Source organism: Musca vetustissima, unplaced genomic scaffold, assembly GCF_032173495.1.
Source record: "Musca vetustissima isolate MV318-11 ecotype Yass unplaced genomic scaffold, APGP_CSIRO_Mvet_v1 utg4153, whole genome shotgun sequence".
In the NCBI taxonomy this organism is placed as follows: Eukaryota; Metazoa; Arthropoda; class Insecta; order Diptera; family Muscidae; genus Musca; species Musca vetustissima.
In genome coordinates this window covers 134907-156279 of record NW_026879862.1, presented here as the reverse complement: position 1 = coordinate 156279, position 21373 = coordinate 134907, and the positions used below count along the sequence as shown (strand labels likewise).

Here is a 21373-nt window from a genome sequence, read left to right as displayed (position 1 = left end):
TTTACAAAATAGTTTTTCAAGGCCTATATGAGGCGTGGATTTTTACAAAATAGTTTTTCAAGGCCTATATGAGGCGTGGATTTTTACAAAATAGTTTTTCAAGGCCTATATGAGGCGTGGATTTTTACAAAACAGTTTTTCAAGGCCTATATGAGGCGTGGATTTTTACAAAATAGTTTTTCAAGGCCTATATGAGGCGTGGATTTTTACAAAATAGTTTTTCAAGGCCTATATGAGGCGTGGATTTTTACAAAATAGTTGTTCAAGGCCTATATGAGGTGTGGATTTTTTTAAGAATATTTTTTTCAAGGCCTAGATGAGGCGTGAAGTTTTTAAAGAATATTTTTTCAAGTTCTTACCTTAGTCAAATTTACTTGAGTGTAGTTTTACGCTCACACACCCAATATAAACTACATTAAAGGTTGCTGCCTGAAATAATTTCTAACTTCTACACGGCATCACTCATATCGTGACGGTGAATTACAATGATGTAGTTCGTTCTCTATGAGACAACGGCACAATGTTCGAGAACAAAAGGAGTCAAGAACGAAATGAAATACAGAAAACCAAAAACAAAATTACACAAAAATGTAATGAATGAACAACAAGCTATAAACACTCGCTCTCTAGCTGACTGACAGTCTATCTGTCTAACAAAACGAATGAATGTGATATTGAACTTCTTACTCACCGAACACCGAAGCAAGTTACAATGGAATCTGCAGCACCATTGGCAATTCCACGTACCTGTATTCGTTTTGTATCCTTGAACTGAAAAACATATCCTTGTGTATTTGAATGGGTGGTGTGTGTGTACGTGTATCTGCTGGTATGTGTGCGAATGAATTTCACAACAACAAGAACAACGAAAAACTATTGTCAGTTTCTATTAATGTGCTAAATCAACAAAGCAAATAGGGTGGATTGGATGGAAATGGATGTAGTTCAGTTGTTTTTTTTTTCGAACAGTTTCAAAGCCATCATCACAACATCATCAAAGTGCAATCATTGTTTTCACTTTCCGAAAAAAATATGTATGTCGATGTTGATTAGTTCGGATAAGATGAAATAAAACAAAGGCATGAGATAGTTTACAGACAAAACAAAAAACTTTCCGCTTTGTAGGAAAAAATTGAAAAAACAATCACTATTAAGGTGTGGATTTTTTAAATATAATTTTTCTCGAAGGACCAAAATGGCGTGGATTTTTAAATCGAATTTTTCTCGAAGGACCAACAAGACGTGGATTTTTTAAAGAAAATTTTTCTTCAAGGAGCAACAAGGCGTGGATTTTTTAAATAGAAGTTTTCTCCAAGGACAAAAAAGGCGTGGATTTTTTTAAATAGAAGTTTTCTCCAAGGACCAACAAGGCGTGGATTTTTTTAAATAGAAGTTTTCTTCAAGGACCAACCAAGGCGTGGATTTTTTAAATAGATTTTTTCTCGAAGGACCAAAAAGACGTGGATTTTTTAAATATAATTTTTCTCAAAGGACCAACAAGGCGTGGATTTTTTAAATAGATTTTTTCTTGAAGGACCAACAAGGCGTGGATTTTTTAAATAGAATTTTTCTCCAAGGACCAAACAGACGTGGATTTTTTAAATATAATTTTTCTCAAAGGACCAACAAGGCGTGGATTTTTTAAATAGATTTTTTCTTGAAGGACCAACAAGGCGTGGATTTTTTAAATAGAATTTTTCTCCAAGGACCAAACAGACGTGGATTTTTTAAATATAATTTTTCTCAAAGGACCAACAAGGCGTGGATTTTTTAAATAGATTTTTTCTTGAAGGACCAACAAGGCGTGGATTTTTTAAATAGAATTTTTCTCCAAGGACCAAAAAGGCGTGGATTTTTTAAAGAGAAATTTTCTCCAAGGACCAACATGGCGTGGATTTTTTAAAGAGAAATTTTCTCCAAGGACCAACAAGGCGTGGATTTTTTAAAGAGAAATTTTCTCCAAGGACAAACAAGGCGTGGATTTTATCAATAGAATTTTTCTCCAAGGACCTAAAAGGCGTGGATTTTTTTAAATAGAATTTTTCTCGAAGGACCAATAAGGCATGGATTTTTTAATAGAAGTTTTCTCGAAGTACCAATTAAGGCGTGGATTTTTTAATAGAAGTTTTTCTCCAAGGACCAACAAGGCGTGGATTTTTTAAATAGAATTTTTCTCGAAGGACCAACAAGCCGTAAATTTTTAAATTGAATTTTTCTCCAAGGACCAACAAGGCCTGGAATTATTCTCGAAGGATTTTTTAATAGAAGTTTTTCTCCAAGGACCAACAAGGCCTGGAATTATTCTCGAAGGATTTGTTAATAGAAGTTTTTCTCCAAGGACCAACAAGGCCTGGAATTATCCTCGAAGGATTTTTTAATAGAAGTTTTTCTCCAAGGACCAACAAGGCCTGGAATTATTCTCGAAGGATTTTTTAATAGAAGTTTTTCTCCAAGGACCAACAAGGCCTGGAATTATTATCGAAGGATTTTTTAATAGAAGTTTTTCTCCAAGGGCCAACAAGGCCTGGAATTATTATCGAAGGATTTTTTAATAAAGTTTTTCTCCAAGGACCAACAAAGCCTGGAATTATTCTCGAAGGACTTTTTAAGTAATTTTTTATAAGGGCTGCCAAAAAACATTTTAATTAGATTTTTATAAGACTTATTATCAAAGAAATTTTAAGCAAACGTTTATAAGAAGTATGAAAGGACTTTTTAAGTATCTTTTGACAGGACTTTTTAAGTAAATTTTTCTATGGACTAGAAAAGGATTTTTTATGTGAAATTTTCAAGGGAGTATATAGGAGTATATAGGACTTATTCAAAGATTTTTTAAGTAGATTTTTAAAATTAGTATCGAGGATCTATTTTTCTAAGGGCGACAATGAGAGAACTTTTTAAAGAACTCTAAGTATAAAGGACTTATTCATACACTATTAAAGTCAACTTTCCAAGGACTGTCAAAGGACTTTTTAAATAAATTTTTGTAACGAATAGCAAAGGGCTTTCTAAGTGAAACATTCAAAGGAGTATTGAGGACTTATTCAAGGACTATTTAAGCAAATGTTTTAATGGAGTATCGAGGTATTAATCAAGGACTTTTAAATATATTTTTCAAATGACATCTATCTATGGTAGACCTCTGCAAGGTCATGAAACACCTTTACCTTTGCGTCCCTGATTTATGCACATGTTATCCTTTGAGAACATGTTACAGCTGCTTAAAACGTAGACTCCTCCTAATCACTTCGGCTATATTGCCTACCACAAAGTGAACTAAATTTTCTTGTTGTTGTAATTCCCCATCGCAACAATTGTCCATGTTCGAGCAATAAAGAATGCAACAAAAAAAGAAAATATGAAATTCCTAAATGGAACTTCTAAAATTAAACAGAAACACACGCACACAGAGAAGCAGTAGCAGCCAAAAACAAATAAATGTCCCTGCCAAGAATATAGTACGAAATGAAAAGCCGAAACTCAACACCCGGACGATGTGGCTCATAAATTCTTCCAATTGCCATAAATGCGTAGTTCCCTTTTTTTTCGTTTTTGTGGTATTTGGATAATTTGATGTACACATACATATACATGTGTGTATGAGAGAGTGTGTGTGTGTGTGGCTGGATATGTGGACTATGCCCTTTTTTTCTAATATCCTCGCCTTAGTATTTAATTATAGCAAAGATGATCTGTATGATGATAATGTTGTTATGGTCGCTTACATCGTTGCTGAGGATGATGTCAATGTTCCTGATAGTGATGGTGGCGGTGGTGGTAGTTTCTTCACTTTGGCCAGATGTTATTTTTAACCCAGAGCAACAACAAAATTGAGAATCTAATGAATTAGAATTCTTCTAATTAGAAATCATTATGGAGAGGCTGGGTTGATAGCCTCTCCATGATGCAATTTTGAAAGTCTGAAAATATCCTTACAATAATAGCTTAAGTGTTTCTGCTGCCACATAACAATTCATAATTCAAACTCCCCTCTCTCCTTCTACATGTTATTTGTAATTACCGTTCTTTATGCCCTTCTATTTGAAACGTTTAGAAATTATTAATTGGTTATTGAGGATGTTTATATAGTTGTGTGTGACTGCAAATATATTTTTCTTTCAACATGAAGATTGTGGAAATAATCCGATAAAAATTTTAGAAAGAAGAATATCTTCTGAGACTATCAGGAGACCATCAAGTAGCCCTTCTGGTCGTCTAATAGATGGGCTTCGGATCCTCTATCAGAAGAATTTCTGGTTTTCTAAATGAAGACCTTTTAGTCTTCTCTTCTCACCGGAAGAACTTTTCTTGTATGGTAACTATCAACTTTTCGAGTTGTTTGGAGAGAATGTATGCTCCTTTTTTCCTGCAACTGTAAAAATCAGCTTGACTTCCTTTTAATTTTCTTTTTTTACGTTTGCCACGATTTTATTATTTTCTCCCTTTTGTCTTCTTCCTTTTTAACTTTGTGCATTTCATTATAATACGTGTTCTTCCAAATATTTTGAACTATTTTCCCTGGGATAATCTTTTGTTTTTACAATTTTCATCACTGCTCTACCTCACAGTTATGAATGAAGAGGAACAAACAAAAAAAATTGAAGGTTGAAATTTTTGTAACACACACTCACACCCCTATGCACAACAACAAACGGGAAATTGGCAAAAACGGGTAGTTTCATTTTTTTCAAAATTCAAACCTAACAGATGTAAAGGTTAATAAACTCTTTGTTTTATGGATAGTCAGCAGTCAGTCAGCAGGCCCGTGCTAGGTAGAGGATTTGTTATGAATAACTATCACACAGCGGGAAATCTCACACAGTTTTCTCACTCACTTGCTGATGCAGTGTCAGAGGAAAATCTGGGTTTATTGTTACAGTTTTTGTTGGTGTTCTTGAAACAAATGCAAATATTACTTTTGGAATGTTGTGTGACCGAAATATGATTTGATTTTATAAGAGGGGTTTTTTGGTGCCTGTGTACGTAATAGTAGAATTCTTGTAAAATTTAAAAATTTATAATAGTTTGTGTTATATGCTCTCCAGAGCGGAAGGAACCACCTGAAAGAGCACTTTTTGTAATTTCCTAAAATATGTTCTTCGGAATTAATCGAGAAAGAAAAATATTGTAAAACATCTGTCGGGACGCATTTCCGAGACAATTATATACACTGGAACGGGACAGCCTTGATCTCTATGTATATAAAAATTACGTGTATGTTCGTGATCGCTAAACACAAAAACTACTGCACCGATTTTGACCAAATTGTATGTACAGGCACTATGGGCCGTGAGGAGTGTTTCTGTGTTGTTTGAAGTTAATCCGACAGGTGGCGCGCTATATAGTTTCTTTGCGTTTTGCCCTATTAGAGATTGGGTGCTAAATTGATGCAATTTTGATAGGGCAAAACAACGTTTGCTGGGTCTGCTAGTTGTCTATAAAAAAATATTTTTATCGACCCACTGTCCCGGGTATATAATATATAAGCCAACATAGAAAGAACATCTCATGTGTTTCCCAAAACTAGTATCGCTTGTGGCTACTATTAAATAGACTGAAACCAAATTAAAAATCAGTTCAAATGTGGTTTTGGAATAGCATGTTAAAGATCAATAGGCTTTGGTACATAATGACATTCCCTTCGAGTGTTTCTATCCTATAGACCCTATAGTTAATGGCGCGAGTCTTAGCTATTCGAATTTATATTTTTAATTGCTAGAGTTCTCCTATAGGTCTGTAATGCTAAATTACAAGGCACATCGGAGGGAAAATGTGGCTTAAAAAATTTTAAATACTGAAAATGTGACAGGATCCTCTTTATTTTGGGGCTATTCCAGGAAATGTTATCTGTATATCAAAATAATTCAGGAAAAATGTTTCTAACCCTCCAAGAACCTCAAATATTCAAATAAAGAAGTGGCTTTATTGATTGAGGAAATTCTACTGAAATATGTCTGCTTCTATAAACGCCGGAGATCAAATTACTAGCACTTCGATGGGGAAATTCTGCTAAAATCTTCATGAGATCTTCTTATGGAAGACCATGAGATCTTCTTATGGAAGACCAGAAAGTCTTTTTACAGAAGACAAGAAGATCTTCTTATAGAAGAAGGTATTCTTATAGACAATATTTTATAGAAGCTCAGAAAGTCCTCATATAGAAGACCTGAAGCTCTTCATACATACTTCATACAGACAGGAAGATAGACCAAAAGGTCCACTTATGGAAGACCAGAAGTTTTTTTTTTTTTTTTTTTTTTGTAGAAGATCAGTAGGTCTTTTTATAAGGTCTCTCGTATGGAAGGCCAAAAGGTCTTCTTATGGATGTTCAGAAGGTCTTCTTATAGAATACCAGAACATCTTCTTATAGAAGACCAGAAGGTCTTCTTATACAATACCAGAAGGTCTTCTTTTAGAATACTGGAAGATGTATAATAGATGACGAGAAGGTCATCCTAGAGAAGACCAGAAGTTCTTCTTATAGATAGCCAGAGAAGGTCTTCTTATAAAAGACGAGAAGCTCTACTTGTAGAAAACCAGAGAAGGTATCGATGACCAGAAGATCTTCCTATACATTTCTAGAATATCTACTTGTAGAAGACCTAAATTTATTTTTATAGAAGTCCAGAAAGTCTATTTATAGGAGGCTATATGTTGTCTTAACGGAGGCCAACCGATCGTCTTATAATAGGTCTTCGATTCAAAGACTAGAAGGCGTTCCCTTAGAAGAACAATAGGTTTTCTTATAGAGGGTTAGGAGGTCAATGAAATGCTAAACTATCTTATTCTTTTAATCCTCATCAATCCCGAAGCAATACATTTTTAGTTTATAACCTATAGCCTATTGAGATAATTAAAAATGTTTTAAATTAAAAATATATTTTTGACCTTCAAAATAAATTATGTGGTCCTCTGCATTTATGTTAAGTCTCTAAGTAAAATGCATACTTAATTATTTCACCTCTCTATTTTAGGGAACGTGTCATTGCCTTAATGGCCTCTACTAAAAATAATATCAATTCCAAACACAAGAAAGCACACACTTTCCTCTTTTCAAATTTAAGATGACATTGCATTCCCTCTTCAAAAAATACGACGACAGACATGACCTCAAATTACACTAAAATAAACATAATACCCCATTTTAGTAGATTGCCTATGAGGCTATTTTATCTCGTGGTCTATCGAAATTAAGACTGTCAACAAGATATGACTATTTTTTTGACTAAAATCATTAGACCGCGCCACCGACACTTCTGCTGCCGACGACAACGACGTCGCCGCCGACTACCAAACAACATCGGCCATTACAAAACACATTAAAAGAAACAACAATCAGCTGTTTTATTTCGTCATTTCATTTCATAAAAATTTCTCTAGACTTTTACCCTCGTTGTGTGATGATTGTATGTATGTGCGCCAGAATGTGTATGTATGAATGCCATTTGTTTGTATATTTTCATTGTGTCCTGGGTCTTTCGCTCTCTCAATAAAAATTCTTGAAATTCCTAAAATTCCTTTTAATCAAAAGAAGGAGGAGAGAGCCAAAAATAAAACGCAAAAAACAACAGTTGGCAGCCAAAGCAAGAGAGAAAAACACAATGGAATGTCGCTCAATAAGAAATGTTTTCTCTAACTCTCTGGGCCCTTGTTTTCATTTGTGGGTATATTTTACCCCCACCGCCACACCAAACATTACAACAAAATATCACTCAAACCTTTGTTTTCCGTTTTGGTTTGATTAGTACACCAACGCCGCATCTAATTCTGCTCACTCAGAGAATGTCTCGCAGACACAACCGAGCCATTGTTTTATTCTTTGTGGTAGTCATTTTCCAATTTCTCATTTCTCTAAAATCACTCAATTTTACTCTGAAGGTGGTGGGTAAACCAACATAAACCTCCCTCATAAAAATACAACAAAAATCATCATTATCATTAATGTTGATTTGGAAGAGAGCGAGTTAGAGAGAATGGAGAACAACAAAATAAAGCAGCAAATGAAACATTCAGCATTATTTACTCATAACCAACCCACAACCAGGGCAAAGAAAGGACGATTGTGTCGACAACATTCCCTTTTACACGGCAACCAACAAAAAAGGGGACGAAAATTCTAAACCATCCCAATGCAGGCGGGCAGGCAACGTGTATGTAAGTCAGAGATGGGAAATGTCTGTGGTATTCATGTTACACAAATCTCTCGTCTGGAAGAAGAGACATGGAGTCTTCATAGACAAATCGAGAACTAAGTGCCAGCCCCTGTTTTATACCTGGTCTGGCTAAAGTTCAAGTTTTTTACTAAGTATCCAAACCAAACATAGAAACCCGTGCATTGAAAAGTCTCTCCCAATTAGATCAGGCAAAAGTTCCAGCTTTAACCGAGTTAGTTCAAACTGGGAACTAGTTTAGTTCAAACTCTAAACTAACAACAAAACAAATGTCATTCATGTAGTTCCATTATTTCTTTTTGTTCAATTGTTCACTTAATTCGGTCAATGGACAGAAAGATGTAGATGAACGCTTTGATCATAAGGACCTAGGTGAACGAAAGAGAAAATTAATGACTGGCGCAAAATGAACGGAAAAAAACTAGAACCGATCGTTCTTTTTGCGTAATAGTTCGGATTCGTACAGATTAATAGTTCGGATCAGTTCGGTAATAGTACGGATTAACAGCCCAGCTTTTTAACCTAAGATAATATGGACAATATACTTCACGATCATTTTCATTCTTTTCCTATAAATAATCTGGGTATTTTTTTTCAATCTGAACAATAAATAATACGGGACACCAATCAATTTGGTTTAGCAATAATTCTAATTCGCGAAGCGAATTTATATGTCTCGAATCGTTTTTATAGAAAGAAACTAATTCCATCGCTCCATATAGTTCATTTGAATATCTCTTTTGGTATATCAGTTCACATAATTCGGATAGTGCCGCATCTTTTCGTTAGTGGATGAAAAATTAACTACAATGAACGAAGGATATGACATCAAAGAAACGAAATCAGGAAATGGAATGAGAATATAAAAAGGAACTTGTAAGGACTAAGTTCCGTTTGTTCCTTTACCGGAATATGGCAAATGAACTAGTTCGTTCCGGAACAACATGAGAATGCTACACTGAGCAATAATTTAGAAGATTTGTGGTATCATAATAGGAGTCAAGTAATAAAATATCGTTGATATTAATAAGCAAATTCAAAGATCGAGAGAACATTTCGAGAAATCAGTAACGTCAAAAAACTCTAATGAAAATAACCAATTGTACAATAGAACTCCAAGTCCAAGAAATTGCGCGATAATAGAGCAATTAAAGATAACAAGAGAATGTGGAAAGAAGCTTTTAACCATAGCAGAGTTAATTCAACCTATCGTCATGTCACCTAGGGAGCATGGAAGAAAGGTATAATTGTGAAGTTACTCAAAAAATAGCGACATGAACATACAATCGTTCGTGTCGCTAGCAATGAATAACAATTATCCTTCTCAACGCCATGTACAAAATTCTTGCAATCATAATACAGAAAAAAATTCAAAGGCATGTAGGAAACATTCTGAGAGATGAACATCCTGGCTTCAAATATCAAATAGGAACTGCTTCGAATATCAAGAATACTAATATCGATGTATGAGGATGCAGAACTCTCAGTGCTTCACAAGATGAACATAAGCCAATCGTATGACCCGACGAGGGATTAACGCAAGGATACCTTCTGTCACCCATATTTTACACAATTGTACTGGATGAAATAATGAATGAAGCCTTGTCTCAGAGAAGAGTCATAAAATGGAGTCTCTTACAGCAACTAGAAGACTTAGATTATTCGGATCGTATATGTCTTCTCTCTCACAAGATATTCAACATGTAGTCAAAAATAGAAGACCTGGAGCTACTGCTATCCTGGAAGTACAGTATCAGACGTAATCAATAAGCTAAATAAAACGGAAGCAGAATTCGGACAACTGCTAGTTGTATGGTGAAGCCCACATACAACGAGAAAGCACAAATTTAAAATATTCTAAGCATGTATTAAATTGATCTGCTATGGCTTGATTCTAATATTTTCACGAATAAGATATCGGTATCATAAATAAACACTTCAGAATCATATGCGGCTTATTTTAACCCATCACCTTACTTAACATTGGGCTGTAGAACCTAACAAACCAAGAATCAAGAAGATTAATAGTGGGAAATGACGTTGGATTGGTAGACATTCCTTAAGAACCGTAGCCTAACCACAATGAAACTTGAGTGGAATCTTTAAGAATGTATCTCAGAGGAGAAAAAAGTCCTCACCGACAGACTACTTACCGTAAATTTAGACCAAAACTATTTAATTAAGGAACACTTTTCTTTGCGCTGCCCATAGGAGAAAGTCTTAAGTCCTGGCTGAAGGCCGTCTACTTCCCTAGACTTTGGACCTGGAAAGAAAGATTTAAAGTTGAAACAATTGTCATTGTCATCAATCATCATCGGTATGTCGGGTTTTCATATCGTTTGACCCCAAAGAGATATTGCACCATTATGTACAGTGCAAAGAGTTACCTATCATGTCGATTTGTTTGGGGCTATTATGGATAATTTTTCGACTTTTCTAGAGAATTTTTAAAAACACTGTTCCAAAAACAGTGTCTCGGAAATGGGCTTGACGATTCCCCCTGATGATTTAAAATGTATTACTCGCTTTGTTTGAACCGGGTATGACCGCTTAACCGTATCCGAACTCATGGGTCATAAACCCGGTTACGCCCACATTAAATATTACATTATTATAATTACGTTGAAAGTTCCTAGCACTGGAATAAATTTCAAAAATATCGGGTTCTTTTTTACTGGGCTATAGTTGTTTCATCCTACATTATTTATTGGCTCCCAATTTATCAGACGGACAGGCTAATATAGCCCCATGATATCAATTGAGAATTTCCATAAGCTTTATAATAATACATAGATTGTACTAATCGCTTCATTATCATCTGTCTGGGTATTATGAGAAAAAATCAAGAAAATCTAAAAATCTCGAAAACGGACTAAGATACCCCATGATATCACTAGATGCATATGAACTCATTCATAAGCTTAAGAAATTTTGAAATTTTCGGACGGAAAGCATCTCAGAAACCAACTAAGATATCACATAGTGGATAGGAATTGTCATAAGCTTTAAACTGTCATAAGCTTTAAACATATTGTACTAATCGCTTTGGAATAAGCGGGTGTGATCACGTAGCGATATCCGAACTTTCTGGTCAACAAAACTGGGTACGTACACCGTGAAAAATACGCCATCATAATAAGGTTAAACATGTCTACTTCTGGGAAAATTAAAAAAAAATCGGCGCAAAACGTAATTTTAAAATTTGAAAACGGGCTAAAATAACCCTATGATATGACTTGATGGATAATAATTTGCATAAGTTTTAAAATGATACACATTGTGGACTATCGAACGCGAACTTCCGGGTACGTCATCATAAATAGAGTAAAATTTTGTTACCTCTCAAATTTGTTGGCGCCCAACGTCGTTTTAGAAATTCATCATCAAGTTCTTCATTCTTCAAGTGTTATATAGCCTAACATATAACCATTTCGCTTTCAGAATTCCATAACTGCTGCCTTCAATTCGCCGTAAAATCATGTTTTTCTTTCTACTATTTTACAACATCCCATCCCTGATGTAACCACGTAAAACAAATGTGCTGGCGTTCTACACGTGAGTGTGTTTCTGGCTAGCTAGTACATATCTACAAACAAATTCTGTCGTAAACGACGAACCCACCACAAACATTCATCATCCCCTACAACTCACGTACAACACCAACAAAATCAAAAACACTCATAATAGAACTTCTCGTTTCTCTGTCTCAACGTTTCTCCATTTCTCCGCCCGTCCGTCCACACATCTAATATTTTGTAGGTATGTTGTGTACATTCTGGCCGGCTTACACGGGCAACAACAGTTTCTGAATTGTATTCATGCCAAAAACACACAAATCTATAGACAAACGCACGCACGCACATTGTCGATCCGCCGCCGCCATCGTCTTCTTAATTTCGTTCGTCGTGTAACTTAATTTTGTTTTACGTTTTGGAAATTATTAAAAAAAGTGTTTAATAAAAATAATTTCAAATAAAAAAATTCTAAAACAAAAATAATAAAAAAAGTTGTGCTAAAATATTTTCTCCCAATCAAAACAAAAAAAAAGTTACCACAAAAATCCTAGCTATACCACCAAGTGTACCTTTGTTTCAAAACTCCAAAGTAAAAAAAAATACAACAAAAAACCAAAACAAGCTAGTCACCGACCAACCACCCCTGTGCTAAAGGACATCCAACCAACAACATTGTTATTCCTCACCTTTTTCCCTCGGCCGTCGTTGTCGTCCTCATCGTTTTCTTCAAACACACCGAAGACAGCTGCATTCTTTAGTTTGTTGTAAAATCGTAACGAGTGAATAGAAGTAATCGTACGTGTGTTACAGTGTGTGTGTCCTGACATTTCCAACCACATTAAGGATCATATCAATCGTTATTTTTTGTCATTGTCGATGTTGTTGTTGCTGTGTATTCGTGTTTGTTTCTGCATTCGTATGAAATAATTGTGCATATGTCGTTCGTACCAACATCAGTTTCTTCGTCATCAGCAGTGGTGGTTTCATCCTTGTTTATAGTTTATTCTCCCAAAATTGTAACGAAACGACGAGTGTAACGATCGTTAACGAGCATTTTATACATTTGAAAAAAAAAAAAATATTGAATAATTTGATAAGAAAAATTGAAAATTTAAACAAAGCTTGAAAGTGATTTTCCCAAGAGGGGGAAACAATTTGTAGCGAAACAAGAAATTTGAATTTTTGTGCCATTTGTGTTTTAGAATTTTTTCAAAATTTTCCTAAAAAGTGAAGAAAACGGCTCCAAAGTGGCGCCGTTACACAAAAATTTGGATTATCTCGAGGAATTTAAGGCCTTGGCCGGTAAGTATGGTATGTTGGCAAATTTTTTTTCTATTATTTTTTTTTAATATTAATATAAGAAAAAATCTCTCCCACCTCTCTCCATCCCTTTTAATCGCTTCTAAATAATTTTTAACTCAGATTTTTTATATTTTGAGTCCAACTCTTTCAAAAATTTGCCAAAATTAAAACAGAATCCTGATCTGAAATATAAACAAATAAAGCCAAGATGTTCCAAAAATTCTTTTCACACACAACATTTTTGCCAGAGTTTTATGAGACCAAGAGTTTGCAAAGTAAACTAAAGCAAAGTGATATTGACCATAGATCCACTTTTTAACACACCGATCGAATCGATCTATGTATGCGTCACCATCCACCTTACTATTAGAATTTGTAATAAAAGTGGCTATAGATCAATCGTTACAATATTGTGCATTTATGTTCGGTTCTGACCAAAGAAAACACCTATAAAACTCTAGTAATTTTAGGTGGCGCCCAACATATTTTTTTTCGAAACAACTGCACATAATTCAACATTCTTACGAAAAATTATATATCTATATATCATTAAATTTTACAATGGCGCCCAAAGACAATATATGATTATAGTTCTTGTACATTTAAAAATCCTTGAAAAAAAACTAGAAAATGTTTTCTAAATGGCGCCCAACGGTAAGAGGATTTCTGAGGGAATTATTTTGTGTACATTAATCGAAGGTATTCAAATGCCGCTGAATGTGGTTAATTACCATTTTTTCCAGAAGAATTCGCTTAGAGGGCCTTCTAAGAGATTGCATTATATAAGATGATATTTTGTGGGGTCTCCTTTTACTTTTTTTTTTTTTTTTTGAAAAAGTTAGCCTTAAACAATTAAACCTTCACCGATGCTGGAACCCATTTTTGAGTTCAATTATATAATACTCCTTTCAATTTGGGTCTGTTTATTCAAATTTATTTAAAATTTGAGTTCAAAGGGTATTTTTCTCATATAAGTTCTCTGAATATATCTACCTGCATATACTGAATAACATACACATTTAGCTCAAAGATTTTATAATATTGGATCTCTAAGAATCTTCTGTTCATAAAGTACATAGCTAGCTACAAAGGTATTCTATTCATAGAAAAGTTGTTTTTTGTTTTTATAGAACTTTAAGAATTCTCTTTCAATAGAATTTCCCTGTAGGCCTTCATAGCACTGAGGACTTAAGGGGACCCCCCCATTCTCGGGGTCAACATTTTTGTTGATATAATTCGAATCCACACTGATTAAAGAATGTCTCTACAAAATTTCAAGTGAAAATCTCAAGAACTCTTGATGATATATCCGATTTATTGTGTCAGCATCAAGTGACGGCTGAAGGGCTTCTCAAACTTTAAACGCGTTTTTCTCTAAACATTTTTTTGCGAATGGCGGGCACGATAACTCAAAAACTAATAATCCAATCGGTTCCAAATTTTGCAACGTTTCTCTGGGAGTGTATAGCCTTCGTATGAACTAGGATAAAGCCAATCGGTGAAGAACTTCCTTATTTTTTAACTTGGTTTTTGGTAAAAAAAATCGGCGATTTTACAAAAATATTTTTTCAAAGGTCCACCATTTTGTTAATTTTAGAGCGAAGTCAATAATCCTAGTTCATACGAGAGCCAGACATGTACTCTTTCTAACACCGTTGGAATTTTCGGATTCCGATGTTCCAGTGAGGAGTTATCATGCCCGCCATCAAAAATAAGGACTTTTCTTTAATTACAAAAAACAACAACAAAACAATAACAAAAATTTTTTGTAAATTATTTTTCTTCTCTTTTAAATCTTCAAATATATATGTGCAAAGTTACAAACCTTAACAAGCATTGGTATTGATTTACCAGCCCATTGAAAATCTTGAAAAATTAAAATCGAGAATGGGTGGGGTTCCCTTAAAGGCATAACTCTTATCCATCGTCAGGTGGAATGTCAGTAAACCATCAATAAACCATCGTCAGTGTGTGTATAACATTTATAGAATATGTGTAAATGTTCTTTTAAAAGTGGAGCTTTGATAGTTCTGGTTTTTTGTAACAAAAGGCATGCCTAGATCTCCGGAGATTTTCCTTTGATATGAGGCCCCGATAAGGTTTCATAGGCAATTTTCTTGCATATCTACTTTTTTACAAGACTATCCAGAGGTCTTGTAAAAAAGTAGACAAGCAATGATTTTTATATTTATGACATCATAGATTCTTCTTCTTCTTTTAATTTTTAAGGATCCCAAAAGTTTATAGTGTTCGAATCTTGTAAAAATTGTTTTTAAAGGGGTTAGAGAATATTTAACTTAGAAATATTAAATAGCGCCCAATGTTTTATTTTATTATTATTATTATTGGAACCGCTTCAAAGACTATAGCATATGATACAGTCTGAGACTTCAAATAACAAATTTGTGAATAAAATTCATTTTCTGCCTGCCACGAGAGAGCTCCAATCTAAGAAAATATATTTTTAGGCTTATAGGTTATACAAATAAATTTTATATTTTTAAAGGCTAACGTCAATTGGTCAATTATAATATATAAGTAAAATTTAAATTTTAAGCCTAGCTCACTCTTTTCTTTTGAATTATCAAATGGCGCCCAACGGTTTTGTGTAACAGATGCAGAAGTACATAAATGTTTAAATAGACTGTTAGGCACAAGGGCTTTGTAATAGTAATAATAGTTTCAAAAATTCTGTTCATTTAAATGCCAAAGCGGAAACGTTACCATAATAATCTGATCAGAATGCCCAGAAATTAAGTTTTGAGTTCAACATTAACCGAAAAGAAATATATATTCCTTCGACAAAGTATGTTTGTTATTACTTTTGATCTTCAAAAATAGATTGGAAATATTTTTGTTTCCTAAATGCTATTAGTCTGAAGATATAATTTATATTTTCTAATCTAACTCAACCATTCATTCTCAATGACTCAATGGCGCCCAACAGTTTTGCAAAGCTAATACAAAATCTGTTCCGATCTGTATTTTTTACGGAACTTATGATAAGTTCCTTGGTTAATTTTACTTTAGCTTACCCACACTTTTATTCTTAATTGTCAAACGGCGCCCAACGGAATTACATATATGTCGGAATAATAATGAAACAAAATAATGATCTTATTGTAAAATCTATCATTATTTTATATAAGCAATGATGTCGAGAATTTGAGGATTCTATCGGAAAAAAATATATTTCCTACATCAGTAGTGTTGGCGGTTAGACTATAGTTTCGGATCTCGCCACTGATCCTCATCAGTTCCCTCAATTTTTTCTATATCTTACAAATTATATATACATATATTAAATATAGAACCTATACAAAAATATTATATGCTGCTAGTTTCTAAGATGAAATTGTTGAAGTCAATTATTTTTCAAATATCGTCAGTTTTAGTTTCTACATATAACCTTTCAATTAACCATTAATTTTCAAATAAATCACCTTCATTCCCTCTTTTCCCCATATAAAATAATAAAGTCATTATTCAACTTTAATATGCAAATGAAATTAACAATCTGCATGATTTTCCTTCTAGTCATTAACTTCAGTTTCATGTGTGGGAAAAATGTGGCAATTCCACACTCGTTTAATAAAAACACAACAACAAAAACAAATGGCAAAAAAAAAACAACAACACCAACAAACAAAGTACTAACTGATTAAAACAGACATACAACTAATTGACCTCTCTTCAAAAGGAATCAATTTTTTAACTTTTAATTTGATTTTATTGACCAGTAAATTCTGCGCTTGATGGTGGTATGGTTGGTTTTTTTATCGTTGTTGTTGAGCGAGTTCCACCCGCGTTGCATTGTGCTTTTTGTTGTGTTCTCTGCTCCCCATTTGAACTATTAATTACTGAACTTGAACAAAGGAATAAAAAACTAAAACCAAAGTTGCAGGAAACAACAATGCCATTAACTTTGTATTAACCACAAGAGAGTGGTGCTACTTGTCGATAACAACAACAACAGCATACACTAGATTATAAGTTAATAGTGTAACATATAATTTGCTATGTATACATATATATGTATGTATATTTTGTGGTAGTTGCAAATTGCACACTGCTTTTGGTCATTAAAAACTTGCTGGACTAGTGCGAAAACAATAACTACTAAGAAAAAAGAACTATTTTATGAATACATAATTTATAATGGTGTTATACAGTTGGGAGAAATAATATAGCAACTACTTGTGAACTGCTTGAAATTTGAACAATAAATAAAAATCCCACTGTGGGCTAATACCTGACTATTTGACTGTCAACCAGACGTTCAGAATAGTGGTGTGTGTGGAAAAACCAGTGAGCGGAGCAGTAAAGTCGGATGGGGCCGACCATACGATACCCTACACAACTACCACGGGACTCTAACTTTCTGCGGTTTTTTATTTCGAGGATAAGCAATATTTCGTAATATTTGCACCCTTTTGCCCGATTAGAGATCAACAGCTCTTCCTTACACTGACATATTTTCCGAATAGTTCTAATATTCGGTACATGTCCATATTCCATTCCCCGTGGGTTGTGTTGTGATGTTCGTCTTATAATTGTGGCCTAATATCGACTCGAAAAAACACAAAAAAAATAAATTTTCGGTCCACTTTATCCCAAAATTATTATCTGATCAGAACCCAAAATTATAGCCTCTGGCCTTGACCAACGGCTATATATAGCGATCAGCGCTATATTTCCGCCCTCTAGTGTGGTAATGGGTCTTCATTGGCCAGAACCCATCCTATATACCAAATTTCGTTAAGATTGGTCAATAACTGTAGCCTGTATCGTGTTTACAAATTTTAATGGAAAGACGGACGGACGGACACACATGTCTAGATCGACTCAGCTAGTCGACGATCGGTATACTTAAAGGTGGGTCTAGGACCAATATTTCGCGGCTTCTCAAATCAATTGAAGATATATTCATCTGAATTTTTTTACACAACATGAATGCCGGACAATTTTGCAAATTAGGATTTTTTGGGCCTAATGTCTCTATATTTTAAGAATCCTCTTAACAAATTTTATACATTTACCAAAAAACAAATTTTCCTTTCATAAAAGGTAAAGTTGCGCCCAACGATATTCGAAAGGAAAAATGTCTTAGAAATATATGTTGCTTTATGTGACTTTATTTACATAGATGTTACTATTTCAGGTAATGGCATAATTTCACATATATGCTTGTTCTAAAAAATAGAGAGAATCCTTTTATACAATCATAGTTTTAGAAATTAAGTGGCGCCCAACATATCTACAAAAGATTTATTTAAAATACAAGTTTTTTTTTTAAATACTTCCAATGGCGGAAATTGGAACTGAATTACAAATTGCCTTAGTAATGACCCCTACTCTTATTTCCTAGATGGCGCCCAACGTTTTTCATAAACAAATGTATTTTCTATAATATTTTGCTATTTTTATCAACACACGTGTTTTTATACTTTTGTTGACCACTAATCCACCATAAAATGCTAATGTTCCTTCTGCAAGTGAATTTTTAATGTGACAGCAGAGAGAAAATTCTGCAAAATATGAATAAGAAGCTAGCAGCCAACCCGCACGCAATAAAATACACGTTCAATCCTCCGGCCACGGCATTTAGAAACAGGAAATTCACACATTGAGTGGTAACAAAATTAGCAGTTGCATAACATCAAGTTAACCCAATTGAAAGTATTCATCGCTTTTTTTCATTTTTAATAGGGAAATTTTCAAAATTAAGGCTAATTCTGTTGAAAGAACTGCCCCAAAACCCCAAAATACCGAAATTTGGGAGGTTGCGCTATATGGGGCTAAACTGGTGCATATTGATATTTTTTGGTATGGCGAGAACCTAAAATATCAAATAACACCAAATTACTACTATAATAATTACTATAATATTGATAATTTTTGTTGGAACATTTTATATCCAAGGGGAACAGGTTCCCAAAATCCTCAAAATACAAAATTTTAGAGGGTGTGCTTTACCAGAACGTGGACTCATATATATCCAATTTACAATACGAACGATCGTAAAATGTGTTTCAATATTCCATTTTAAATATTGCGAGTTCAATCCTTATTTCAACAGACGGACAGACATCAACATAGAATTTTATTTTGATCCCAAAAAATATGGATATATACTTAAGGGGTATCCGGTAAAAATTTTGAGGTGTTACAAATACAATGACAATTTTGAATATATACTCCACCTTCAATATTCTGCAGAATTTGTATCTATAGGCGAAATTTTTTTTTATGTTCTGAGAATTTTTTTTCCCATATAAAAATGGTATGATTGAAAGAATCCCTACTTGTCTGGGACAATTTTTTTCAAACTTTGTTAATCTACAAATCTTTTCTATAAAAACATTTTTAAAAAAGATTTTTTTCTAAAAAATATTTCGCACTTCTTCGAAGAGAAAAAAATCTTCGAAAAAAGAAAAAAATTTCTCAGACCCCTAGGGAAAAAAATCTCGGAAGTTAGAACATTTTTACTTAAAACTTCCTAATTTTTTAAAACTACTTTTCTATTTGGAAAAAGTTCTTAGCTATCTGACGAAGACTTCTCCATAAAATCATCCTCAGACTCCCAAATAAGACCTGTTCTATATAAAAAACCCTTAAAAGTTTAAAAAAAATCTCGTATATGTTAGAACATTTTTTACCGAAAAAAAACTTTCTTAATTTTTTAAAACTATTTGTTTTTAATTTTGGAAAACAAATGTCGAAGACTATTCCATGACTCCCAAATAAGACTATTTTTCTATATATAAAAATCCTTAGGAAAATGAGCCTACTGAGGAAGTTAAAAAAACCCTCAGGCCACTGAGACATAATTATTTTCCATATACCAGTTTTTTCCTGAAACACTTCTAAGAAGACTTTTCTATAAAATATCCTCAAGCTCATGACAAAGATATGTTTCTACGGAAAAAAAACGTTTCAGGAAAATGTGCCAACTGAGAAATTCTCATGCGATTGTGGCAGAATTTTTTCTATATAAATTTTTCCTGAATCGCCTTTGGACAAACCTGATACTTTTCTATAGAAACTATAGAAATCCTCAGGGTACAATGTCGAAGTTACATTTTTTCTATATAAAATGTTCCTATAGCCCCTGGGAAAACATTTGGACAAAGACTTTTTAAAACTACTTTAAAAAAATCCTCAGGAAACTATATGATTTTTTCCTGAAGCACCCTTGGACGATGATTTTTCTATAAAAATTTAATCAGGTTCTCAAACAACACTTACATAGAAAACATTTTACAGGAACATGTACCATACCTTAATAAAAAAATATTTCCAAACCACTGAAACAGACTTTTTTCTATAGAAAACGTTTTTGTAGCTCCCGGAGAGACACCTCAAAGAAAATTGGTTTCTAGAGAAAAAAATTCTCAGAATTTGCTACTGTGGAAGACTTCATCGTACCACTGAGGAAGACTTTTACCTCAGGGCCACCAAGCAGACTTTTATATATATTTTTTCATGAAGCCCCTGAGGAACCTTTGGGCGATGACTTTTCTATAAAAATATTTTCAGGCTCCCAAAGACTTTCTTTCACTGAAAAATTAATTTTTTATAAAAAAGTTCTTTAAGCACCTGGAGAAACACTTCAAAGAAGAGTTGTTTCTATAGAAAAAATACTCAGGATAGGATATAAAATAATTCGGCATACTGTGGAAGACTTGCTTATACCACTGAGGAAGACTTTTACCTCAGATCACTGAAGTAGATTTTTGTACATAATTTTTTTCTGATACCCTTGGGGGAACCCCTAGACGATCATTTTTTTATCAAAATATCCTCAGGCTCTCAGAGGAGACTTTCTTTTAAAGAAAAAAATATCCTCAAGAAACGGTGCTAATGGAGGCAGATTTTTTTTCTAAATTTTTGCTGACTTATTTGAAGGAAATTTCCCATAGCCCTCAAAAAATTGTTTGTTTTTTTTCAAATCATTGAACTTGAATTCTGTGTACAATCTTGCAGGCGGCAAACTAGTTAGCAAAAAAACACGAAAAAGAAGTGAGGACACATGTTCCGATACGCTCGACAAAACATAATTAAATGTTTATTAGAAAAAAGTACACAAACACACACGCACACAGAAACAAAAAGGGAAAGCACTTCGCACCAAATAACAAATATTAGACTTTTAATGATCATTAGGGGCGAAAATATCCCCAAGGGATGATTTTCCACACTTTCACAACACAGCACAGATACAAATGTAAAAATGTGTACGAGACAACAAAAGGAATCCTTAGACACAGTGGTCTTTATATAAAGCTCATGGCAGGTCAGTAGGCAATATTTACACTAAGTGTCTTCGTTTGTGTTTGAGCGGGAGAAGTGAAAATTGCCCACAACGGATTTCATTAAAATCAT

General features: G+C 33.8%; 1 protein-coding gene across 4 annotated transcripts in view; it reads left to right on the top strand.

Moving 5' to 3' along the window:
- The window catches only part of LOC133324987 (protein scalloped), a 159999-nt gene that overhangs the window by 73019 nt on the left and 65607 nt on the right, over positions 1-21373 (top strand). Inside the window, exon 1 of one of the 4 annotated variants that reach the window (XM_061533815.1) lies at positions 12866-12988. The exons of 2 other annotated variants lie outside the window; for them this stretch is intronic. The gene's annotated coding sequence lies outside the window, so the exon portion shown is untranslated. Of the gene's footprint in view, positions 1-12865; positions 12998-21373 lie in introns of those variants that run through there. One more of the 4 variants, XM_061533814.1, reaches the window with a different exon arrangement.